Source organism: Cyanistes caeruleus, unplaced genomic scaffold (genome assembly GCF_971803275.1).
Source record: "Cyanistes caeruleus unplaced genomic scaffold, bCyaCae1.hap1.1 HAP1_SCAFFOLD_128, whole genome shotgun sequence".
Classification (NCBI taxonomy): Eukaryota; Metazoa; Chordata; class Aves; order Passeriformes; family Paridae; genus Cyanistes; species Cyanistes caeruleus.
The window spans coordinates 522,182-543,170 of NW_028255925.1; the positions used below are offsets into that span (position 1 = coordinate 522,182).

General features: G+C 42.6%; 2 long non-coding RNA genes across 2 annotated transcripts; both read left to right on the forward strand.

The window, feature by feature from the left end:
• The first annotated feature begins 1,072 nt into the window (after positions 1-1,072).
• On the forward strand, positions 1,073-2,171 carry LOC147646067 (uncharacterized). Its single transcript, XR_015281991.1, has 2 exons — positions 1,073-1,376; positions 1,695-2,171. It is a non-coding gene; the product is annotated as an uncharacterized LOC147646067 (long non-coding RNA).
• A 5,122-nt stretch (positions 2,172-7,293) lies between these two features.
• On the forward strand, positions 7,294-8,410 carry LOC147646068 (uncharacterized). The gene is made up of 2 exons (XR_015281989.1): positions 7,294-7,605; positions 7,924-8,410. It is a non-coding gene; the product is annotated as an uncharacterized LOC147646068 (long non-coding RNA).
• The last annotated feature ends 12,579 nt before the right edge of the window (positions 8,411-20,989 follow it).

The following is a 20,989-nucleotide window of genomic DNA, read 5'->3' on the forward strand; positions in this document are numbered from 1 at the left end:
GTGTTTTCACCAGCTGAGACAAATCAGCTCTTTGACTCACAGCTCACCACAGACCTCGAAACAGGAGGCAAAGATCTACACCAGTTGGCCTTTCACAACTTCTCACCCATCTATTACCTTTCTGTGGCCAGCTTCAGAAAATAGGGGGGAAGCCATTCCAAAGAACACGACCAGGGAAATCACACAGCACTCGGGACTTTTTCCAGACATCAAATTTTTAATGGATGATGTGAAGTAACACAGAAGCAATTCCTGTCCACAGAAAAAAAGATTTCAAATGGTTTTGTCTCAAAGGCAATCACTGGATGTTGAAAATTTCTGCTGCTGAAAGTTACATTAGGTCCTCAACACTGAGCAATCAATATCCCCACAATCTAAACTGTGAAATTACCACCTCGGCAAGGAGAAAATTTTCAGGATTTGCAACTCATCTCAAAACTTCAGTAGAACTGAACCAGCAGAATTTCCCTGAGATGCCATTGTGTTCTGGAACCCCTCAAATACTCACTAAAACAGACTTTACTTTCAGTAGGACAGCTGTTGATGAAAATCTGCGGTAAAACCTATGAGAAGTGGCCATGTGCACGCATCTTCCTTCCCACAGCAGGCACAATCAAATCCACCTTTGAATGGCCTCAAAGTTGAGCAGCACTCATTGGCACAGCCTCTTCTCCCACAGACAGGCCAGTGAGCAACACGGCAGCGCCAGCCAGATGGGCAAGGACAAGAGAGAGCAGATGCCAACAAGGCTTTGAAGCTGTGCCAAGGGAGGTTTACGCTGGGCGTTGGCAAGAACTTGTGCCCAGAAAGGGCCATTAGATCCTGCAATGGCCTGACAGGGGGCTGCTGGAGTCATCCTTGTGGCAGGTGGGCAAGGCAAGCCAGGCCGCAGCGCTCGGGCCCCGCTCTGCTGGCCATGCTTGCTGCCATAGCTCACAGGTTGGACTCAACATTCTCTCAGGGCTCTCTGAGGCCAGGGCGTTCTGTGCTTCTGTGACATCACAGCCTCTGGCGACGGCACGGTGCCTGGCAACTGTCGCCAGCTGTTGCTGCGCCCCAGAGCCCAGGCAGACCTGCTTGCAGAGAGACGCCCAGAGCCTCTGTGCTGCCGGCAGAGCTCTATGGCTGCTCACGGCTCTTCCTCGCTGCTGTAGCTTTACGTGCTGCTGCTCTTGGCCCATCCCCTCGACCCTTCCAGCAAACTCGAGCAGAGCACGGATGCCTCTCCTATGCTTCCGGAGGATTTCTACCCGGAGGAGACGGACCCTGAGCAGATCCTGTGGGTGTCCTGGGCAGTCCTGCTGGTTGGCGTGCTCATCATAGGCATGGCCATGGGATGGGCCCTTGAGAGAAGATTTCAGAGATGCTGGGGAGAGGTGAGGCGGGGCTGGGGGGTCAGGGAGGCGGGATGGGGCAGACCTTGAGGGCCTCTTGGGCACCCTTTGGCCAATGCCCTGCGGCAGAAGGGGCCTGAGCTCCTGGCTGGGGAATCCGGCCCAGGGGCTGAGCCCCATGGACAGCACCAAGCAGAGGCGGCCAGAGCTCTGCATGCTGCAGCCTCTTCCCCGGGGCAGCCCAGCCCAACTGAGCCCGAGTCTCTGTCTCCGAGGCCAAAGGCAGCCCCACTTTGTGGGTGCCGGCCCCGCTCTGCCCCTCTGCCTCTTCCATGGGGATCCCTGCGCTTTGCCTTGCAGCGGAATCTCCGGAACCCTTCAGGCCCCGCCGCCATCGAAGACACGGCTGTCCAAAGAAGTTGATGCAGCTGCTGAGGCACAACCGTGACTTGATGCGGTTGTGCCTTCGCTCTCAGCCGAGACCAACAACCAAGATGGCGGCAAAAGAGGGCATTGACAGGAGACTCCGCACCTCCCCGCAGCTCTGACCTCCAGCGTGGCACTCCGAATTCAGAACCTTACGGGGAATGTGTGACCAGTGCCCAGCCCAGGCACTGCGACGTTCCCCATCTTAGAAGTTAGCCACACCCCTATTGTTAGTTGTAGGATTCCCCACCACGTTTCCCCCAAGAAGTTGACCTTTCCCTTAGTGTTCAGTTCTAAACAGTTGAAGTATTGAAGTATTTTAGGCTTAAGATTCTTACCCCATAGTCTTCAAGTAACGTTGTAGTGTAGATTTTAGAAGTAGTCAAGTGAATAAAGTTCACGTTTTCTACACGTTGCTGTGTCATTTTCTTGATGTTGCACCTGAGACCTGGGGACTCCTTGAGAGATGGGTTTGCATGGCAGCTCCAGACTGCCTGCAATGGAGAGCCCGAGTGCCCCAGCAGGGTTTGCAAGAGTATGGAGGGCAGCGGGAAAGAAGAAGGTGGCCAATATTCACCTGCCTCCACCTTCCAAGGAAGCTTGGAGTCAAACCCTGTCTGCTCGTCAGGGGGGACCCTAAAGGCCCCGGCAGGCATCAGGATGGCCCCAGGACGGGGGGCTCGCAGGACTCTGGGGCACCATGAAAGGAGCAGGATCATCCCTGGAATGCTGGGAGAGAAATGCAGAGACGTCTCCCCTGGGATCCAGGCAAAGGCTGAATTCAGGCAGGCAATTAGATCCACAGGCTGCCTGGGCTATGGCAGCTATCAGTCCTGCTTCATAGATTTCTGGGGAGAGTTTATCTATATAGATCTGTATTTAGTTCTTTGTATTTATCCTGTTGACCCTCCAAATAGGATTAGATTTCATTTGCCTACAAAACATCCGATTTTTGATTTGTAGGAATCAACCATCTGTGCTCCCAGTTTCAATGACTTCTCTCAAACTCATTCTGCATCTTGCCCCTTTACAGCACCATCAAATACCTCTGTTAAATAAAAAGAGTATCAGTGGAAGGACGACAATCTTGTTGCTTTCTGAAGAAAGTTAACTTTGATGACATATCTACTTTTAAAAATCCCATAGGAATAAAACTTACAGATCAGCTTTAGAATTTCAGAAGCTGGTTCCTCAACTCTTCCACACCACTTTACTTTTTGGGGACATTCAGCAGCAATAGCAAACAAGCACAGCAAAGAAATGGAAGAAGAAATGCAGATCATCAGCAGCAGACCAACTAGCAAAATCCATTTTAAATACAGCTCCAAGTTCTCGAAGAGCAAGTTTGAAGTGTAAATGGAGACACTCATACCAAATTACTACCAGTTGGTACTTTTGACATTTCCACTGGCTTTCCTCTTCATTTTTTATCTCTCACCTAAGGGAAGAGAAAAAAACCCAAACAAACACAACCTTTCAGGCAGAGAAAAGATGTGGTTGCTCTTGAAGAAAGCATTTGATTCTGCTTGTAGAAGAACCTGTTGGGAAAAATAGTAGCTTTTAGCAAAATGCCACTGTGCTCTTGCACTTGTTCTACCACTGTGAGAAAGAACAGGCACGTCTGTAAGGTTCCTGCAGCTCACCCTGGCTGAGGGTCATTGACCACTTATCACTGCAGGGGTCACTGGCAATAACGATGGTGGAAAATGTGGAGGGAGCTGGATAAATAAATGCTTGCCATTGCCTTAGCAGAAAAAAACCCCATCAAAAACAACCCACCCTCAAAACAAAGCAATGAAAATAGTTTGCCTCTGAATGAAAAGAACTTCAATTAACCATATGATGTCTGCTTTTGGTTCAGCATTCATCAATCTGAATTTGAATATGCATAGGGTAATTCAAGGTAACTGAAGCTTAAAGATCATGTCTATTTACTTGTGCATAGCCTATACTGAAGCACATTAAAAAGCCGTGTTTTGCTTCAAATCTGCGCAGTATTAACTTCATTCCCTCTTATACTCACTAGGTAATTAAATACATGAAGAAACAGATTTTTTTTTTTTATTAAGAATGCATTATTAATTAGGAAGGCATGGCTTTATCAGTCTGCTGATACCAACATTACTCAGCTAAGTTGAAAGTATTAACACAAGAACTTGATGACAGAAGCAATGTTCATCAGAGCCTCAACAATAAAGTTGCAGTTCCAAGTTTTTCAGATGTCCTACACTTGCTAAGGCATCTCCAGAAAGAGGAGACGACTGAAAATGGCAGAGGAAATTTGAAACCCATTTCTCTTTTGGTTTTTTTTTTTTTCAGGACTTTCTTGTGGGCAACAGAAAACTCCTAATATGTGGAATGAAACGTAGTTTTTTTGCCTGAGTCATGAGTCATCCCCTCAGTTCCAACCTGATCCAGTGGTCACTTGAATCTTGGAAAGGGTCAAATCAGCAATATGAAATTTCAATTGTATTCATGAAAGTAGCTCTTTTTTCTCCATTCCCCTCCCTCTCCCAAATATATCAACACCAAGTGAGAAAGGCTTGATTTGAAAGATAATTATTACAGAATTAAACATGGACATAGCTAGTTTGCTACAAGTCCCAGCAGATAGAGAAACGAGAGCAGAATCAGAGGTTATCAAACTCAATATAAAATCCAGCTCATGCTTTCCCCAAAAGCCTCGTTTAATTTATCCAGGATTAAAAATAAAAGAAAAATGAAAAAATCATATAAAAGCATTTCACATAGTATGTCAAATACTATCATTTCCATCTGAAATGTTCATCATTATTATGTTTTCCCATAGTAAATTACAAGGTCTCCTGCACCCATCTTCCCAAAATCTGATTCTAAGTGCTTGCTAGTTTAATCCCTTAGGAAGCAAAGGTAGCCCCAAGTGTCTCTGGACAAACAGAAACTAAACAACAAAGCTTGACAACATATATTAAATTGTCAATAAACTCAATAAAGATTTTCCACACCAGAGATAGCTATCACCAGCTTATGAATTTTGCTAGGGCAGGTTTAGTGAAGAAAAACTAGGTCTTTATTACCAAATCCGTTAGGAGTTGTTCTACTGTACTGCCGGTAGGATGGGAGTATAAACACCATGTTCTTCACAGCCTCATCCACAAAGAATTCCACCTTAAAATTAAGGCTGCTTTGGAGTTTGACCAAATGAAAATTCACTCATAAAACACAGTGCTGGCAGCATGGTCAGTCTTTGCAATACAAAACTGGGAACTAACAGCAGATTCCTGATCACATCTCCAAGGCTGAGAGTCCAGAACTGTAGTGGTGGCCAGGCCCTCGCTGACTGCCAAACCTCCAGCCATCATCCCTTCCTCTCCCAGGGACAGGCGAGAAAATGAGATCGGCAGAAACTAGAAAGCTTAAGCTAAAATCAAGAAGGTCATTGATGAAACAGACTGTAGTGGTTCAGAAACTAGCATGCAGGCTTAGCTGAAAACAAATCTTATTGATCAGCAATTAAAATGAATACTTAATTCTATTATTCTGCATATTATTAGACAGTCAGAGACAGCCAAGCTGACCTCAAGCATGCTGAAGCATCGGGGCCAGGCAGTGCACATCTTCCCAGGAGCTGATTTACCCATCGTTCTCAAGTGAATTGACAATTCACAATGCCCACAGCCCCACAGTAGAACTGCTAGGCTGCAAAATAAACAATTAGCTCTGCTTAAGAGTCAAACTCCAGCGCATAGACCATATTAAAGGAAGAATGAAACCTGCAGCATTTGATGGACCTTCAATACCCTGAGAAGATGACAAATACCCCAAGATGAACAAGTTTCCAAAACACAAATCAAAGGACTGATTTTGATGGATCAAATGTTAAATAGGCCTGTGAAGTTGGAGTTGTTAGGTTGCACATGAAAGAAGGGAAAAAACCCACACCCCAACCCTCAAACGCAATTTTAGATCCCTCTTGGAAAATTTGCTTTAAAAAGAGAGGAATAGATACAATCTTCCCCTCACCTGGAGATTTTAATGAATTCAAGCGAGAAAAGAACCTCTTTTGACACCAACCATCCTTAGTAGCAACATTTTGCAGCACGCAATTTGCAAAAGTTAACCTGCCAGGCAATAATACAGAAAAGAAAAATGAAAAGGAGGGCAAGGAAAATCATCTTCTGCTGAAACTGCTCTTCTACAAAAACAAAGTGATATTAAGATTCAGCCCGTGAAGAACACATACCTCAACCATGAGAGAAAAAACACAATTCTTAAAAATTTCTTTGCTACATTAGAGATAGAAAATTGACTACAAATCAGGTGTTCAGTACTTGTTGCTTGTTCAGTACTCAGACATCATAATTACTACCACAATATTAGAAGAACAATCCAATAGACATATCCCAGGGATGCATTTTAATTCATTTGCTGGTGCCAGCCATGCTGTGCTTTGGTTCTATCCATCCATCCTGCTGCAAAAAGGTTCAATTGTGTTTTCACCAGCTGAGACAAATCAGCTCTTTGACTCACAGCTCACCACAGACCTCGAAACAGGAGGCAAAGATCTACACCAGTTGGCCTTTCACAACTTCTCACCCATCTATTACCTTTCTGTGGCCAGCTTCAGAAAATAGGGGGGAAGCCATTCCAAAGAACACGACCAGGGAAATCACACAGCACTCGGGACTTTTTCCAGACATCAAATTTTTAATGGATGATGTGAAGTAACACAGAAGCAATTCCTGTCCACAGAAAAAAAGATTTCAAATGGTTTTGTCTCAAAGGCAATCACTGGATGTTGAAAATTTCTGCTGCTGAAAGTTACATTAGGTCCTCAACACTGAGCAATCAATATCCCCACAATCTAAACTGTGAAATTACCACCTCGGCAAGGAGAAAATTTTCAGGATTTGCAACTCATCTCAAAACTTCAGTAGAACTGAACCAGCAGAATTTCCCTGAGATGCCATTGTGTTCTGGAACCCCTCAAATACTCACTAAAACAGACTTTGCTTTCAGTAGGACAGCTGTTGATGAAAATCTGCGGTAAAACCTATGGGAAGTGGCCATGTGCATGCATCTTCCTTCCCACAGCAGGCACAATGAAATCCTCCTTTGAATGGCCTCAAAGTTGAGCAGCACTCATTGGCACAGCCTCTTCTCCCACAGACAGGCCAGTGAGCAACACGGCAGCGCCAGCCAGATGGGCAAGGACAAGAGAGAGCAGATGCCAACAAGGCTTTGAAGCTGTGCCAAGGGAGGTTTACGCTGGGCGTTGGCAAGAACTTGTGCCCAGAAAGGGCCATTAGATCCTGCAATGGCCTGACAGGGGGCTGCTGGAGTCATCCTTGTGGCAGGTGGGCAAGGCAAGCCAGGCCGCAGCGCTCGGGCCCCGCTCTGCTGGCCATGCTTGCCGCCATGGCTCACAGGTTGGACTCAACATTCTCTCAGGGCTCTCTGAGGCCAGGGCGTTCTGTGCTTCTGTGACATCACAGCCTCTGGCGACGGCACGGTGCCTGGCAACTGTCGCCAGCTGTTGCTGCGCCCCAGAGCCCAGGCAGACCTGCTTGCAGAGAGACGCCCAGAGCCTCTGTGCTGCCGGCAGAGCTCTATGGCTGCTCACGGCTCTTCCTCGCTGCTGCAGCTTTACGTGCTGCTGCTCTTGGCCCATCCCCTCGACCCTTCCAGCAAACTCGAGCAGAGCACGGATGCCTCTCCTATGCTTCCGGAGGATTTCTACCCGGAGGAGACGGACCCTGAGCAGATCCTGTGGGTGTCCTGGGCAGTCCTGCTGGTTGGCGTGCTCATCATAGGCATGGCCATGGGATGGGCCCTTGAGAGAAGATTTCAGAGATGCTGGGGAGAGGTGAGGCGGGGCTGGGGGGTCAGGGAGGCGGGATGGGGCAGACCTTGAGGGCCTCTTGGGCACCCTTTGGCCAATGCCCTGCGGCAGAAGGGGCCTGAGCTCCTGGCTGGGGAATCCGGCCCAGGGGCTGAGCCCCATGGACAGCACCAAGCAGAGGCGGCCAGAGCTCTGCATGCTGCAGCCTCTTCCCCGGGGCAGCCCAGCCCAACTGAGCCCGAGTCTCTGTCTCCGAGGCCAAAGGCAGCCCCACTTTGTGGGTGCCGGCCCCGCTCTGCCCCTCTGCCTCTTCCATGGGGATCCCTGCGCTTTGCCTTGCAGCGGAATCTCCGGAACCCTTCAGGCCGTGCAGGGCCCCGCCGCCATCGAAGACACGGCTGTCCAAAGAAGTTGATGCAGCTGCTGAGGCACAACCGTGACTTGATGCGGTTGTGCCTTCGCTCTCAGCCGAGACCAACAACCAAGATGGCGGCAAAAGAGGGCATTGACAGGAGACTCCGCACCTCCCCGCAGCTCTGACCTCCAGCGTGGCACTCCGAATTCAGAACCTTACGGGGAATGTGTGACCAGTGCCCAGCCCAGGCACTGCGACGTTCCCCATCTTAGAAGTTAGCCACACCCCTATTGTTAGTTGTAGGATTCCCCACCACGTTTCCCCCAAGAAGTTGACCTTTCCCTTAGTGTTCAGTTCTAAACAGTTGAAGTATTGAAGTATTTTAGGCTTAAGATTCTTACCCCATAGTCTTCAAGTAACGTTGTAGTGTAGATTTTAGAAGTAGTCAAGTGAATAAAGTTCACGTTTTCTACACGTTGCTGTGTCATTTTCTTGATGTTGCACCTGAGACCTGGGGACTCCTTGAGAGATGGGTTTGCATGGCAGCTCCAGACTGCCTGCAATGGAGAGCCCGAGTGCCCCAGCAGGGTTTGCAAGAGTATGGAGGGCAGCGGGAAAGAAGAAGGTGGCCAATATTCACCTGCCTCCACCTTCCAAGGAAGCTTGGAGTCAAACCCTGTCTGCTCGTCAGGGGGGACCCTAAAGGCCCCGGCAGGCATCAGGATGGCCCCAGGACGGGGGGCTCGCAGGACTCTGGGGCACCATGAAAGGAGCAGGATCATCCCTGGAATGCTGGGAGAGAAATGCAGAGACGTCTCCCCTGGGATCCAGGCAAAGGCTGAATTCAGGCAGGCAATTAGATCCACAGGCTGCCTGGGCTATGGCAGCTATCAGTCCTGCTTCATAGATTTCTGGGGAGAGTTTATCTATATAGATCTGTATTTAGTTCTTTGTATTTATCCTGTTGACCCTCCAAATAGGATTAGATTTCATTTGCCTACAAAACATCCGATTTTTGATTTGTAGGAATCAACCATCTGTGCTCCCAGTTTCAATGACTTCTCTCAAACTCATTCTGCATCTTGCCCCTTTACAGCACCATCAAATACCTCTGTTAAATAAAAAGAGTATCAGTGGAAGGACGACAATCTTGTTGCTTTCTGAAGAAAGTTAACTTTGATGACATATCTACTTTTAAAAATCCCATAGGAATAAAACTTACAGATCAGCTTTAGAATTTCAGAAGCTGGTTCCTCAACTCTTCCACACCACTTTACTTTTTGGGGACATTCAGCAGCAATAGCAAACAAGCACAGCAAAGAAATGGAAGAAGAAATGCAGATCATCAGCAGCAGACCAACTAGCAAAATCCATTTTAAATACAGCTCCAAGTTCTCGAAGAGCAAGTTTGAAGTGTAAATGGAGACACTCATACCAAATTACTACCAGTTGGTACTTTTGACATTTCCACTGGCTTTCCTCTTCATTTTTTATCTCTCACCTAAGGGAAGAGAAAAAAACCCAAACAAACACAACCTTTCAGGCAGAGAAAAGATGTGGTTGCTCTTGAAGAAAGCATTTGATTCTGCCTGTAGAAGAACCTGTTGGGAAAAATAGTAGCTTTTAGCAAAATGCCACTGTGCTCTTGCACTTGTTCTACCACTGTGAGAAAGAACAGGCACGTCTGTAAGGCTCCTGCAGCTCACCCTGGCTGAGGGTCATTGACCACTTATCACTGCAGGGGTCACTGGCAATAACGATGGTGGAAAATGTGGAGGGAGCTGGATAAATAAATGCTTGCCATTGCCTTAGCAGAAAAAAACCCCATCAAAAACAACCCACCCTCAAAACAAAGCAATGAAAATAGTTTGCCTCTGAATGAAAAGAACTTCAATTAACCATATGATGTCTGCTTTTGGTTCAGCATTCATCAATCTGAATTTGAATATGCATAGGGTAATTCAAGGTAACTGAAGCTTAAAGATCATGTCTATTTACTTGTGCATAGCCTATACTGAAGCACATTAAAAAGCCGTGTTTTGCTTCAAATCTGCGCAGTATTAACTTCATTCCCTCTTATACTCACTAGGTAATTAAATACATGAAGAAACAAATTTTTTTTTTTTTTTATTAAGAATGCATTATAAATTAGGAAGGCATGGCTTTATCAGTGTCTGCTAATACCAACATTACTCAGCTAAGTTGAAAGTATTAACACAAGAACTTGATGACAGAAGCAATGTTCATCAGAGCCTCAACAATAAAGTTGCAGTTCCAAGTTTTTCAGATGTCCTACACTTGCTAAGGCATCTCCAGAAAGAAGAGTCACCAGAAAATAGCAGAGGAAATTTGAAACCCATTTCTCTTTTGGTTTTTTTTTTTTTCAGGACTTTCTTGTGGGCAACAGAGAACTCCTAATATGTGGAATGAAATGTAGTTTTTTTGCCTGAGTCATGAGTCATCCCCTCAGTTCCAACCTGATCCAGTGGTCACTTGAATCTTGGAAAGGGTCAAATCAGCAATATGAAATTTCAATTGTATTCATGAAAGTAGCTCTTTTTTCTCCATTCCCCTCCCTCTCCCAAATATATCAACACCAAGTGAGAAAGGCTTGATTTGAAAGATAATTATTACAGAATTAAACATGGACATAGCTAGTTTGCTACAAGTTCCAGCAGATAGAGAAACGAGAGCAGAATCAGAGGTTATCAAACTCAATATAAAATCCAGCTCATGCTTTCCCCAAAAGCCTCGTTTAATTTATCCAGGATTAAAAATAAAAGAAAAATGAAAAAATCATATAAAAGCATTTCACATAGTATGTCAAATACTATCATTTCCATCTGAAATGTTCATCATTATTATGTTTTCCCATAGTAAATTACAAGGTCTCCTGCACCCATCTTCCCAAAATCTGATTCTAAGTGCTTGCTAGTTTAATCCCTTAGGAAGCAAAAGTAGCCCCAAGTGTCTCTGGACAAACAGAAACTAAACAACAAAGCTTGACAACATATATTAAATTGTCAATAAACTCAATAAAGATTTTCCACGCCAGAGATAGCTATCACCAGCTTATGAATTTTGCTAGGGCAGGTTTAGTGAAGAAAAACTAGGTCTTTATTACCAAATCCGTTAGGAGTTGTTCTACTGTACTGCCGGTAGGATGGGAGTATAAACACCATATTCTTCCCAGCCTCATCCACAAAGAATTCCACCTTAAAATTAAGGCTGCTTTGGAGTTTGACCAAATGAAAATTCACTCATAAAACAGTGCTGGCAGCATGGTCAGTCTTTGCAATACAAAACTGGGAACTAACAGCAGATTCCTGATCACATCTCCAAGGCTGAGAGTCCAGAACTGTAGTGGTGGCCAGGCCCTCGCTGACTGCCAAACCTCCAGCCATCATCCCTTCCTCTCCCAGGGACAGGCGAGAAAATAAGATCGGCAGAAACTAGAAAACTTAAGCTAAAATCAAGAAGGTCATTGATGAAACAGACTGTAGTGGTTTAGAAACTAGCACGCAGATTTAGATGAAAACAAATCTTATTGATCAGCAACTAAAATGAATACTTAATTCTATTATTCTGCATATTATTAGACAGTCTGAGACAGCCAAGCTGACCTCAAGCATGCTGAAGCATCGGGGCCAGGCAGTGCACAGCTTCCCAGGAGCTGATTTACCCATCGTTCTCAAGTGAATTGACCTGCCCACAGCCCCACAGTAGAACTGCTAGGCTGCAAAATAAACAATTAGCTCTGCTTAAGAGTCAAACTCCAGCACATAGACCATATTAAAGGAAGAATGAAACCTGCAGCATTTGATGGACCTTCAATGCCCTGAGAAGATGACAAATTCCCCAAGATGAACAAGTTTCCAAAACACAAATCAAAGGACTGATTTTGATGGATCAAATGTTAAATAGGCCTGTGAAGTTGGAGTTGTTAGGTTGCACATGAAAGAAGGGAAAAAAAACACACCCCAATCCTCAAATGCAATTTTAGGTCCCTCTTGGAAAATTTGCTTTAAAAAGAGAGGAATAGATACAATCTTCCCCTCACCTGGAGATTTTAATGAATTCAAGCCATTTCAAATCTGTCAAGAAAGCCCTACCACAGTACCCGTCAAACAACATTTTCTTTCATTTTTTTCTTCTCATTACTACTTCAGAGCAGTCTAAATAACAGCAAATAAGGAAATTCAAGTTGCAATTCAAACACTAAGCTCTGGAGTCCTACATTGCCTTCAAACACCTGTATGAAACACTAACTTCATGCTTAATGCTCTCCAATACATAGAAGCCATTTATTTGCATATCCTTTGGCTGCTAAAGCTGTAACTTGCATTTCTATCAGCAGATGGGCCTGATTCTCACCTTCCCCTGATACACATGAGCAGTGTGGGCCCTGACTTTCTGGGCAGCTCACACTTCCTTGATTCAAACTCTTGACTTTGCTCTCTGTAACACGGCCCTTCCTGAATCCAGCCTAAGGTACGAAGCAGCCACACACCTTCTGAAGTTTCCATTATTGATATCTGCCTCTCCCCATTAGAATGCTTTGCAAAAACAATTAAGATCCAATGTTGCCCGTGTCTGCTGCAAGGAGGAGCTCTCTGGCTTTTTTACTCCTATTTTTAGAACATTCTCTTTCTAAGGTCATGACAGCTGGGTACAAATCCAGAGCAACACCTTGAAGCATTAACAAACAGAAGCAACAGAAAACAGAAGCTGCTGCATTTCCTGCGGCCATTGGAGGGTGCAATTCCAAGTGTGAAAATATTGCAGTTCTGTCATTCAGTAAGAAGTACACGTTCCAAAGGAAATCCATTCAAAGCAGATTATACAGCATAGATTTGTTATCCATTTTAAATTGTTACTGGAAGCCAAAGAAAGATTTCTTTGGGACCCTCACAGGTTTTTCTTCAGAATTTATAATGGAACAGTTACTCTGCTTTAAATTTAAGTGGTTTTTTTCCCCAACAGTTTCACCTACCTCCTCACCAAGCTGATACAGAATAGAGGAGCACAGATAGTGGGAGGAACAGATTTGGAATTCCATAAATGGACTTCTCATGTGGCTAGAACTGATATTTACAGCTCTGTGGGCTTAGAGCATCCATCCAATGTCCTGCCAGTCCAGCACTTTTGATGGTATTTGCAGCCACTGGCTCCACAGAAGTTAGATCAATGCGCTTCTCCTTGGATGTCATGTGGCTGCTGCAAGTGCAACAATGGAGCCACCAATTTCCATTTGCAAGGTCAGGATTACAAATTTAAAACCTTACTGTTACAAGATGTAAAGGCTCTCCAATCCTGCTGTAAACAAGAGCTTTTAAGACACTTAACTCTTCCAACTTCAGCTTGCTTCCAACTTTATGGTATTTGCTTTTTTAGATAATAAAGAATTGTCTGTAGATTACTGTGGATTAAAATTATAACTGCAGACCTGAGTATTGGTCTCAAGTTTGATGGTATGAGGAAGTTGATGGTCTTCTTATCCATCCCTGGAATCACCCTGATGCACTGTCTCAACTAACTCCCAGAGGTATTTATTTTTTTCAACATGGATTATCTATTTTATGAAGTTTGGAACAGGGAGAATGGCTGCCTTCCATACAAATCAAACAGGTTGGATTTTCAAGTGATTCGAATTGTATCGAAGTCTTCAGACCCAAATAGGTGTAGCTTCTGTGAAATACAGAAGCCCTTATGAAAGGCTCACTCAGAAGGTGTCAACAGAATAAATAATTTAAGAATATTAATAATAAAAAATTATTAAAGAATTTAATAATAAAAAATATGAAGAAGGACAAGGGCTTCATTCCCTAACTCTGCAGAATTCCATCCAAGTAGAATCTCACTCACTTTACAATGAAAGGAAAATAGTTTAGTGGTGGTGGCAGGGACAAGGCGAGGATATACGGTGCCAGGGAGGATTCTACACTTAGAGATGCTGAGTATCCAGCCAAGAGACAGAAATTCATAGCAGAATAAGCTTCTACAAACTGAAAATACGCTTGGCTCAGGTAGGTTTCAGGCCACAACTTTGATTCTCCAGAGGCAACAGTAAAGAACAGTTCAGTCCTTTTTCCTCCCCAACTCATTCCTAGGTCCGCTCCTGCACAGTTTGTAAAAGAAAAAAAGAGTCTCATTCAGAACAAGGACGTAGGACCTTTTCCCCCTGTTGCAATTAATGTGAAAAAAAATAAAGAAAAATACCTGCTCTGCATCTTGTGTTTATCTGCCATTTTAAACCACATTCTGAGCTCATCTCTTCTCAGAGGTACTTCCTTTCTAAATTTTACTTTTATTTTTTGGGTCCAAAAAGTATTACTACAAGTAAACTTCCCCTTGAACAGCCTGCCAGAGAAGAAGAAACAGCAGTGTTTGCTATCTGCCACCAAATTTTACATCCTGTCCTATAATCTTATTTTCATAAGCTCAAAGTCATTGGGGAAGGCAGAGAGAGATCTACATTTGTGCATCCTAGCAGGATGCTGTGCTGGAAAATATCTCTACCGAGTGTTCTTGGGTTAGTGGATCCAAATGACTTGATAGTACTGAGGGTCTGCACTCATTTGTACTAAATGGATGTAGGGACATTGCCATTGGAAATACAAATTTACAAAGGGACTGCCCCATAGGCTTGTAGGAGTAGTTTTAGTTTAGGGGCATTATCCAATGATATGACTGACAATATCATATGGTCTCTGTGTTACCAACACAGCCCTACAGCCTTGGAATAAAGTTTCTAACAATAAAATATTTGGCATGCAATATGGAATGGTGGACAAAAAGAAAATTAATGTCATCAAAGTTAAGGACCCTAGCAACATTTTAAGAGAAGTCTTATGAAGATGAAATTCTCTATTTCAGCTCATTATGTGTTGATCTATTTTATATATTAGTAAGGGCCTGTCTGCACAAACCAGTCTTTGAAATACGTCGTGATGTTAAAGGCTAAAGTCCTTGAAACCTTCCTGCAGGAGAGAGAGTAAAGCAAAACAATATCCGTGTGTACAGGACAAAAAATGTAAACCTGTGTGCATTAGCCAATAGTAGCTTGCTTAGCCCACAGACCCTGTAAAACCCCACATAAGTGTGCAAAAGGTAGAAATAAAAGGCATTCACGTTTACTTCTGTGAAGGCTGGTGAATAGCTGGTGGTCTCGCAATAATTTTGTGGCATTTTGAGAAAATTTTAATAATTTTGTGGGATTTTCCTTGAATTTTATAGGATTTTTTTGGAATGTTGTGGAATTTTATAAGATTTTGTGGAATTTTGAGAACACTTGAGTAATTTTGAAAGATTTTTCATATATTGTGTGGAAATTTGTACAGATTTTGTGGGATATTTCTAGAATTTGGAAGGGTTTTGAGAAGATTTCAGGAATTTTGCGGGATTTTTTCTTGAAATTTTTGGATTATTGTGGAATTTTTTGGAATATTGAGGAGACATGAAGAATTTTGATGGATTTTTCCTAGATTGTGTGGCAAGTTGTCAAGATTTTGTGGGACGTTTCTGGAATTTGTTAGGGTTTTGAGAAGAGTTTGGGAATTACGTGTGATTTTTGTGGATTTTATGGGATTTTGAAGAGACTTTAAGAATTTTGATGGATTTTTCCTAGATTGTGGGGAAAGTTGTCAAGATTTTGTGGGATGTTTCTGGAATTTGATAGGGTTTTGGGAAGATTTCGGGAATTTTGTGGGATGTTTCTGAAATTTTGTGAGATGTTTCTGGAATTTGGTAGGATTTTGAGGAGACATGAATAATTTTCATGGATTTTTCCTAGATTGTGTGGAAAGTTGTCAAGATTTTATGGGATGTTTCTGGAATTTGTTCGGGTTTTGAGAAGATTTTGGGAATTTTGTGGGATGTTTTTAGAATTTTGAAGGAAATTGAGTTAACTTGAAGAATTTTGAGGCGTTTTTCCTAGATTGTGTGGAAAGTTCTCAATATTATATGGGATTTTTGTGGAATTTTGTATAGTTTTGAGATGATTTCGGGAATTTTGTGAGATGTTTCTGGAATTTCATGTGATGTTTGTGGAATTTTGAGGGGTTTTGAGGTGAATTGAACAATTTTGAGGGATTTTTCCTAGATTGTGTGGAAAGTTCTCAAGATTTTGTGGGATGTTTTTGGAATTTTGAGGGTTATTGAGGAGACATGAAGAATTTTGATGGATTTTTCCTAGATTGTGTGAAAAGTTGCCAAGATTTTGTGGGTTGTTACTGGAATTTTATGGGGCTTTGAGAAAATTTTGGGAATTTTCCGGGATGTTTCTGAAATTTCATCGGGTTTTGAGAAGATTTGGGGAATTTTGTGGGATGTTTCTGAAATTTTGTTGGGTTTTCAAAAGGTTTAAAGGGATTTGTGGGATGTTTGAAAAATTTTGTGGGATTTTCTGGAATTTTGTGTGATTTTTGTGGAATTTTGAGGGATTTTGAAGAGACATGAAGAATTTTGATGGATTTTTCCTAGATTGTGTGGAAAGTTTTCTTTTTTTTGTAAGATGTCTTAGGAATGTCGTAGGGTTTTGATAAGGTTTTGGGGATTTTATGGGATGTTTCTGGAATTTTGTGGGATTTTGAGGAGACATGAATAATTTTGAAAGATTTTTCCTAGATTGTGTGGAAAGTTGTCGAGATTTTGTGGAATGTTTCTGGAATCTGGTAGAGTTTTTAGAAGATTTTGGGAATATTTTGGGATGTTTCAGGAATTTTGTGGGATTTTTTGTGGGAATTTTGTGGGATATTGAGGAGACATGAATAATTTTGATGGATTTTTTCAAGATTGTGTGGAAAGTTGTCAAGATTTTGTGGGATGTTTCGGAAATTTGGTAGGGCTTTGATAAGGTTTTGGGGATTTTTGTGGGATGTTTCTGGAATTTTGTGGGATTTTTGTGGAATTTTGTGGGATTTTGAAGAGACATGAAGAATTTTGAGGGATAATTCCCTGATTGTGTGGAAAGTTGTCAAGATTTTGTGGGATGTTTCTGGAATTTGTTAGGGTTTTGAGATGATTTTGGGGATTTTGTGGGATGTTTCTGGAATTTTGTGGATTTTTGTGGAATTTTGTGGGATTTTGAGTTGACTTGAAGGATTTTGAGGTATTTTTCTGAGATTGTAGGGAGAGTTGTCAAGATTTTGTGGAATTTATCTGGAATTTGGTAGGGTTTTGAGAAGATTTTGGGAATTTTGTGGGATGTTTCTGGAATTTGGTAGGGTTTTGAGAAGATTTCGGGAATTTTGTGGGATGTTTCTGGAATTTTGTGGGATTTTTTGTGTAATTCTGTGGGATTTTGAGAAAATTTTAATAATTTTGCAAGATTTTTCTGGAATTTTGTGGCATTTCTTTGTAATGTTCTGGGATGTTGAGGACACTTGAACAATTTTGAGGGACTTTTCTTAGATTGTGTGGAAATTTGTGGAGATTTTGTAGGATGTTTCTGGAATTTTGTGGCATTTTTTTGGAAATTTGAGGGATTTTGAAGAGACATGAAGAATTTTGATGGATTTTTCCTAGATTGTGTGGATAGTTGTCAAGATTTTGTGAGATGTTTCTGGAATTTGGTAGGGTTTTGAGATGATTTCGAGAATTTTGTGGGATCTTTCTGTAATTTCATGTGATTTTGTGGATTTTGAAGGATTTTGAGGAGATATGAAGAATTTTGAGGGATTTTCCCTAGATTGTGTGGAAAGTTGTCAAGATTTTGTGGGATGTTTCTGGAATTTGTTAGGGTTTTGAGATGATTTTGGGGATTTTGTGGGATGTTTCTGGAATTTTGTGGATTTTTGTGGAATTTTGTGGGATTTTGAGTTGACTTGAAGGATTTTGAGGTATTTTTCTGAGATTGTAGGGAGAGTTGTCAAGATTTTGTGGAATTTATCTGGAATTTGGTAGGGTTTTGAGAAGATTTTGGGAATTTTGTGGGATGTTTCTGGAATTTGGTAGGGTTTTGAGAAGATTTCGGGAATTTTGTGGGATGTTTCTGGAATTTTGTGGGATTTTTTGTGTAATTCTGTGGGATTTTGAGAAAATTTTAATAATTTTGCAAGATTTTTCTGGAATTTTGTGGCATTTCTTTGTAATGTTCTGGGATGTTGAGGACACTTGAACAATTTTGAGGGACTTTTCTTAGATTGTGTGGAAATTTGTGGAGATTTTGTAGGATGTTTCTGGAATTTTGTGGCATTTTTTTGGAAATTTGAGGGATTTTGAAGAGACATGAAGAATTTTGATGGATTTTTCCTAGATTGTGTGGATAGTTGTCAAGATTTTGTGAGATGTTTCTGGAATTTGGTAGGGTTTTGAGATGATTTCGAGAATTTTGTGGGATCTTTCTGGAATTTCATGTGATTTTGTGGATTTTGAAGGATTTTGAGGAGATATGAAGAATTTTGAGGGATTTTCCCTAGATTGTGTGGAAAGTTGTCAAGATTTTGTGGGATGTTTCTGGAATTTGGTAGGGTTTTGAGAAGGTTTTGGGAATTTTGTGGGATGTTTCCTGAAATTTTTGGGATGCTTTTGGACTTTTGAGGGATATTGAGTTGACTTGAAGTAGTTTGAGATATTTTTCTGAGATTGTGTGGAAAGTTGTCAAGATTTTGTGGGATGTTTCTGGGATTTGGTAGGTGTAAGAGACGGTCTGAAGATTCCCTCATCTGTCTCACAACCGTCTCAAGGACAGAGACTGAGACCCTGAATATCACAAGGGACTTGGTTTGGGCGTTTGGGCCTAGCTGAGATGGATGTTTGCTCAGTGATTGTTTGCAGGAGGTTGCACTGTACACTGCCCTCGTTCCTGCTGGTGAGCAGAGGCTTGGTAACCTGCGCAACGAGTTCTCCAGGACTCATGGCTCTCGTTCCTGCTGGTGAGCAGAGGCTTGTGCGTGGTACCCTGTGCAATGGGTTTTCCACGACACCTTGCCCTCGTTCCTGCTGGTGAGCAAAGACTTGCAAGACATGGATCGCTCTGTACCCTACACCTGCTCCCCGCGCAATGGAATTCATCACAATGATCATCAATCTCCTCTGGCTTTGGCCCTGCGCCCCTCGCTTTGCAGAAGACTATAAAATTATACCCCAAACTTACCTTCCTTTGAGATCTCCCCAACGGACAGAAGACTCTGCATCGTTGGACGGCTGAGTGGACTTTGACGTTGGTAGCTCTAATCCCCTTACTCTCTTTTCCTTATGCTTTGCTTTCTCCTTTCTCTCCCTCTATCGCATATTAGTGCTGATGAACACTCCATAAAGTGTGTTTTGCTGTTTAAGTCCTTGCTTTGCTGATAATCTTTTGTACTCTAAGACCGACTAAAAGAACCACATCACGAATCCCACCTTGCGGATCGTGACAGGGAGCTGCATCCAGATTATTTCATGTGAATCCCCTGAGTTGTCCAGCTGCCTCTGTGCCCCGTCCTCGGGAGTTTGTGGCCCAGGCACGACATGCAAGAGCTGTGGCACACCATGGGTACATGAAATTAAGTGGTAAGGCTGACATGCCAAAGCAGCATTTTCTAGGCACAGCTCCTAGGAAACTTCACAGGGAATTGCATACAATATTTGTGGCATTAGAAAGTGTTATAATTCACTGCTCTTATATGACCACCAGCTGCTAGCTTAAACCTACTACAATTTCTGCTCTAGAACAACCAAGCTGAAAGGTAGAATTAAACTCCTTGTGATGGTAATCCCCTTTTTCATATATTTGCACAATATCTAGTGCAGTGGGGCACTAATAACAATAGGAAGTTTTAGCTTTTAATTTTAACCTTCAGTCTGTCTGGGTTAGCATTTGCCTTTAAGGTGACTTAACATTTTGCATGTAATTACAGTCTCTGGATCTTTGAAAAGAGCTGTTTCTCTTGAGTTTTCTGAGTGGAATAAAATACATTTATTAGCCTGTAACCTTTTTTAAATCCCTCTCCCATATGGTATTCATGTGGCATCACATATAACAATGTAGGATAATAACCTGCATAAGATGGGCTATCATGAATATTGATGAACAGGGTAATTAAGATCTCTGTGTATGGTGCATGACTACATATGGGCAACCTATTGATGCAATTTCTTAAGATTAAATCAAAATAATACACGATAAACATAAGAGTTCTACCGGCTTATCTGATATTTCAATCCATTTCATGTTTGGGAAGAACTGAAATATTAATAAGCAGAAAGATCTGTTATTCAAATTAATTCTAGCAGGAAAGAAAACAATTTCGCCCTTTTTTTCTTTACCTGTTGACTTGTGGGACGGATGACAAGCTGATATGTTTCCCTGGAGGCTAACATCTCATGTTCCAGAATACAGGCTTTCATTAAAAAATGATGACTTGTGAGGAGATGTTCATATTCATGTGAACACAGTGCAGGTGCTCATCTTCTCTAGTGCCTACAGAGAGCCTGAAACAACCAGTGTGACAAACAAAGCACAGCTGAAACAGCCGACAGCAACTCCAGCATCAGTGATGAGGATTTATTCGTGTTCTTGTTGGGTTTGATCTGCCAGCACTATAAAAACTCCGGGGTCACTGATGGATAGATGCTCTGAATCCTCCATCAAGGCCGGTCCAGCACTGTGATGAGCAATGTGTGATGGTCACTCAAGCTCCATCTCCAGGTTAACCACACTTTTTGCCCTCACTGCTCACAGAATGCGTCTGCTTCACTCTGGTGATTTAAGGGCTTCTTCTAATTTCCATCCTAACTTTCTGCACCAATTTTACCCAATTGTTATTATGCCAAAAATCTCTTTTTCTTAAATAGTTGTGAGCTACCACTGCCTATTAATGTCTCCCCCTTGAGTGCTGCAGCTATATCAGCTCTCAACCTTTACCTCGACTATCATGCTGTGTATTCACCTGATCATGGGGACAGCTCTTCTCTCCACCTCTTCCGCTTGGAATCACTTTCCCCAAACTTTAATCAGCCTTCCAAGTGAGGGTGTACCTCAGCCATATGAACAAGCATCAACACTTCCATACATCCACCTCTTCTTTTCCTGTCTGAAAACTGCTTGCAGTATTTTCCAGACAACTCACT